Here is a 6039-nt window from a genome sequence, read left to right as displayed (position 1 = left end):
CTGAAGGAAGCTCCCCACATACTTCCCATCTGTGAGAACAGATATGTTCTGGAATCTGCCATGAGCTCCTCTGCTGCCGTTAACATTCAGACTTGCTCCTGTTACAATCTACCCCCTCAGGAGATGACAGGGCTACTCTACACCTTAATGGTGCAGAATCAGGGAATCTAGGAAATCCACTCATTCCCATGAACAGCCCCCTTCCCCCTTCTGTTTCTGGATGTCCCGCAGCAACGCCATGACCCCTTCCAAATCCATCCGTTGGGCCGCAGCCAACTTAGCCTTAGCAAGATAAAGGAACAAAGTAGGCCATTCGGCCCATCGAGTCTTATCCACAACTCCACCCTGAGCTAAACTGTTCTCATATCTAGTTTAAGTTCTGGCTTTTTCCCCAGATCCCTTGATACCTTGACTAATTAGATCCCTATCAATCTCCCCTTTAAACTCCCCCAATGATCGGGCCTACTCCACCACCTATCTTGGTGTCATCTGCAAACTTTGCCACAAAGCCATTTAATCCACAATCTAAATCATCAATATACATTGTAAAAAGAAGCGGCCCCAACACCAACCCCTGCGGACACCACAAGTAACCAGAAACCAACCAAAACAGGAGCCCTTTATTCCCAGCCTTTGCTTCCTATCTATCAGCCAATGCTCCATCAAATCAAATATCATTCCTGTAATTCCATGGGTTCCCATTAAACAGCCTCTTGTCTGGCCCCTTATTGAAGGCCATTTGAAAATCCAAATGCACAACATCCACAGCCTCTCCCTTGTCCATCCTCCTTGAGATTTCCTCAAAAAATTTCAATGGGTTGGTCAGGCAGGATCTTCCCTTCATGACCCAATGTTGGCCTGGACCCATCATGTCAGGCACCTCGACGTATTTTATAACTCGTCCTTGACGATCGACTCCAATAATTTTTCCATCTACCGATGTCAGACTAACAGGCCTATAATTTCCTTTTTTCTGCCTCCCCACTTTTGTAAACAGCAGAACTACATTTGTGACCTTCCAGTCCTCCGGAACCATACCAGAGTTTATTGATTTCTGGAAAATCATTCCCAAAGCCTCCACAATCTCCAAAGACACCTCCTTCAGAACCCGTGGGTCACCTCATTCCATCTGGGAGTCTTATCTACCTTTAGTCTATTCAGTTTACCAAGCACCATCTGACTGTACTTAATTCTATTCCCCGAGACCTCTGACTATCGGGTATGTGCCTATGGTCTTCCTCAGTGAAGAGTGGTGCAAAATCTTCATTTAATTCCTCCGCCATCTCTTTGTTACCCATTAATTTCTCCAGCTTCATTTCCAAACGGTCCCAGATCTACCCGTGTCTCTCTTTTACTCTTTATATATTCTTTTAAAAACTCTTAGTGTCCTTTTGTACGTTATTTGCCAACTTCCTTTCATAATTCATCTTTTCTCTCCTAATGACTTTCTTTGTCTCTTTCTGTAAGTTTTAAAAAGTTTCCCGTCCTCTGTTTTCCCCCTAGTTTTTGCTTCCTTGTCTGCCCTCCCTTTTGCTTTTATTTAAGCCGTAACCTCTCTCGTTGGCCACATTTGTGCCATTTTTCCATTCATAATTTCCCTTTTCCTTTGAATATATTATGCTGCACTTTCCTTATTTCTTGTAGAAATATCATTCTGTTCTACTCTGCCGTCCCCCCATTGAGCTGACTTCTCCAGTCCACTTATTATCTCCCATCCCATCCCACTATAATTCCCTCTGTTCCACTGAAATATTGACACACCTGAGATCAGGTTCTCCTTTTCAGATTTGAAATTGAAATCTATCGTGTTATGATCACTATTCCCTAAGGGTTCCATACCGCACGGGAGACTAGTGGGCAAGATCAGGGAACATGGTATTGGAGGTAAGATGCTGACAAGGATAGGAAATTGGTTAAGAAATAGGAAACAAAAGGTTGGGGTAAGCGGGTCTTTTTCAGGATGGCAGGATGTGACGAGTGGAGTGCCGCAGGGATCGGTATTGGGTCCTCAGTTGTTTGTAATTTATGTAAATGATTTGGATGAGGGGATTATTAATAACTTGAGCAAATTTGCAGATGACACGAAACTGGGTGGCGGTGTGGGGTGTGAGGAGGATGTCAGGAAAATGCAGAGGGACTTGGACAGGTTGGGGGTGTGGCCTGCTGAATGGAAGATGACGTTCAATGTGAGCAAATGTGAGGTTATCCATTTTGGGGGCAATAATAGGAAAGTTGAGTATTATTTAAATGGAGACAAGCTAGGGAGTGGGGAGGAGCAAATGGATCTGGGTGTACTTGTTCACCGGTCACTGAAGGCTAGCATGCAGGTTCAGAAAGCTGTGTAGAAGGCAATTGGCATGTTGGCTTTCATAAAGAGGGGATTGGAGTATAGGAACAGAGACGCCCTTCTGCAGTTGTACAGGGCCCTGGTGAGACCCCAGCTGGAGTATTGCGTCCAGTTCTGGTCTCCAATTTTGAGGAAGGACATACTAGCTATAGAGGGTGTGCAGCGCAGATTTACAAGGTTAGTTCCAGCGATGGCGGGGTTGACATATGCTGAAAGGCTAGAAAAACTGGACTTGTATCCGATGGAGTTTAGAAGGATGAGGGGGGACATGATTGAGGTATACAAAATCATCAGGAGGATAGACAGGGTGAAGTCTGATTACTTGTTCCCAATGATGGGGGAGACGAGGACTAGAGGGCATAGTTTAAGAATACAGGGTAGGCCCTTTAGGACGGAGATGAGAAAACATTTTTTTACCCAAAGAAGTGTGAATCTGTGGAATGCTCTGCCACAGAGGGTGGTAGAGGCAGATTCGCTGATTATGTTCAAAAGAGAGTTAGATAAGACTCTAGTGGGCAAAGGAGTTAAGGGTTATGGGGATAAGGCTGGAAAGGGGTACTGATGGTAGTGATCAGCCATGATCTGTAAAATGGTGGTGCTGGCTCGATGGGCCGAAGGGCCTACTCCAGCTCCTATTGTCGATTGTCTATTGTCTAATCACCTTCAGTTCATTACCCACCACCCAATCCAAAGCCCCTGATCCCCTGGTGGGCCTATCGACAAGCTGTTCCAAAAAACCATCCTGTAGACATTCTCCAAACTCTCTCTTCTGACATCCAGTCCCTTCCTGACTTTCCAAATCCCCTTTCATGTTAAATTCCCCCATAATTATTTTGACACGTTTTGTCCATCTCCAGCTGTAACCCATGGTCCACTTCCCAGCTGCTGTTTGGGGGCCTGGATATAACTGCCAATAAGGCCCTTTTACCTTTTCCATTTCTTATCTCAACCCATACAGATTCTACCCCATCTGACCCATTGTCCCTCTTTCTAGTGATTTATTATCATTGCTTCCCGACCCCCTCTACCCACCTGCCTATCATTCCTATACACTGTGTTCCCTTGGACATTCAGCTCCCAATCACATCCATCATTAACCCATGTCTCAGTAGCAAATGTGTTGATAAGGAAACCCTGAATCTCCTCTTCTGTAACACATGGAGTCACATCAGGACAAGAGTGTCCATCATCTCATTGGGTAACACATCTCCAGCACTGAACGTTGATCCCCATCCTCCTCGGGACACCAGCTACTGGTGACCAGTTCACTTGCGGGATATGGAGCAGCAGGTACCACAAACTCAACTAATGGCTTTAGCTCCATCACCACCCCACACCCAGGATCAGTGGAAAGGGGTCCTATCCTGGCCAAAGCTGAGAGAATGGGCCCGTTGGGTGCTGCCCAGCAGAGATCTCCTCCGCCGTAGGTGTCGGGCCCAATGGCGGCTCCAACATCTCCAGCTCCAGGGATCCCTCAGGGCCCTGGCTCGTTCCCACATTACTGCGGGGTCAGGAGGGACAACTCCTGGAAATCCCCAGGGTCCAGCCTTGGGCCAGTATCTCCCCCCTTCCCCCTAATGAGTGCAGGTTCATCTTTGTCACAGCCCCCAGCCTCTCCACAAACACGGCACTGCGGATGGTCCACGGACCAGTAGATCCAGTGCACCTTCCCCTTGTACTGATCCTGGAAGTGCCCCTCAGTCTCATCCTCCTTTGCCAGTAACACAAACGCCTGAAGTTGGAAGGAATAAATGTGCCTGAGTTCAGGTTCCCAAAAGCCGAACAGGAGCGGGGAGATCTCTGACTGGACCAGCCCCAGAAAACTTAAGTGGGGTAGAAGGAGATCATTATAAATCATGGGCAGGATGTTGGACAGACTCACCCACTGCTCAGCAGAGTCAAAAGGGTCCAACTGCAAGAACATCCCCCACACCTCAACTTCCCTACTGATGGCCAGGGCTGCTGCCTTAGCAGTTTTTAAATAAACCACAGTCTTCTCGTCCATCTTCACAGGGAGCTTCACTCTGTATCTGACCCCGGAAGTGTGTGATGGGACAGTGTGGAGGGAGCTTCACTGTGTCTGACCCCAGGAGTGTGTGATGAGACGGAGTGGAGGGAGCTTCACTCTGTGTCCGACCTTGGGAGTGTGTGATGGGACTGTGTGAAGAGAGCTTCACTCTGGGTCTGACCCGGGAGTGTGTGATGGGATGGTGTGGAGGGAGCTTCACTCTGTGTCTGACCCCAGGAGTGTGTGATGGAACAGTGTGGAGGGAGCTTCACTCTGTGTCTGATGCTGGGAGGTGTGATGGGACAATGAGGAGGGAGCTTCACTCTGTGTCTGACCCCAGGAGTGTGTGATGGGACAGTGTGGAGGGAGCTTCACTCTATGTCCGACCTTGGGAGTGTGTGATGGGACTGTGTGAAGAGAGCTTCACTCTGGGTCTGACCCGGGAGTGTGTGATGGGATGGTGTGGAGGGAGCTTCACTCTGTGTCTGACCCCAGGAGAGTGTGATGGAACAGTGTGGAGGGAGCTTCACTCTGTGTCTGATGCTGGGAGGTGTGATGGGACAATGAGGAGGGAGCTTCACTCTGTGTCTGATGCTGGGAGGTGTGATAGGACAATGAGGAGGGAGCTTCACTCTGTGTCTGACCCCAGGAGTGTGTGATGAGACGGAGTGGAGGGAGCTTCACTCTGTGTCCGACCTTGGGAGTGTGTGATGGGACGGTGTGGAGAGAGCTTCACTCTGTGTCTGACCCCAGGAGTGTGTGACAGGATGGTGTGGAAGGAGCTTCATTCTGTGTCTGACCCCAGGAATGTGTGATGGGACGGTGTGGAGGGAGCTTCACTCTGTGTCTGACCTCGGGAGTGTGTGATGGGACGGTGAGAAGGGAGCCTCACTCTGTATCTGACCCCCCCCCCCCCCCCCCCCCACCCAGGAGTGTGTGTTGGAACGGTGTGGAGGAAGCTTTGTCGTGTTGAGGTGACTGGGCGATGGGGGTAAGGGAGCTGGAATTATATAAGAGCTGTGCCCCATCCCACTGAATTGGTGGACTTCAATCCCTTCACGACCACCAGTTTCTACTCCTCAACTCACTGGCTGCGGATCTTTGCAGGGTTACTGTGTTAACGATTCTGTCTGCAGGACCGGGCAGCCTGACAGACCATCCATCACTATCACAAATCTCTGACATTAATTAGTTTCATTCAGGATCTGGCATCATGGGAAGGAGGGGGGGAGGAAAACAGTCCTTCTGACACCTCATCTGTAGCCCTCAGTGCAGTGTCTGCATATCAAAGTAGGGAACCAGGGAAGAGTCCACTTATGTGTTCCTCCCAGGACCTGTAGTTCAATCTTTAAACCCCCGTGACCCCAGGATCAGATCTCCCCTCCCCCACCCCCGTGACCCCTCCTGTAATCAGTGATTTCATCTGTGTCCACTGACTCCCAGATCAGATCCCGCCACCCCACCTCGTGACCTGTCCCAGAATCTGTGAATCCATGTGTAAACCCTTAACCCCTAGATCAGATCCTCCTCCCCATTCCCTTTCATACCCTCAAAACCTGACAACCTCCTGGTGAACCTCTTCCGACCCCTTTCCAAAGCCTCCACACCCTTCCTGTAATGGGGAGGCCCAAACTGGGTTGCCAGTATCCCTTGAGCACCTCACCAACATCCCCTCAACTTCACA

The sequence above is a fragment of the Narcine bancroftii genome, chromosome 4 (genome assembly GCF_036971445.1).
Source record: "Narcine bancroftii isolate sNarBan1 chromosome 4, sNarBan1.hap1, whole genome shotgun sequence".
In the NCBI taxonomy this organism is placed as follows: Eukaryota; Metazoa; Chordata; class Chondrichthyes; order Torpediniformes; family Narcinidae; genus Narcine; species Narcine bancroftii.
This window is presented reverse-complemented; position numbering follows the sequence as displayed.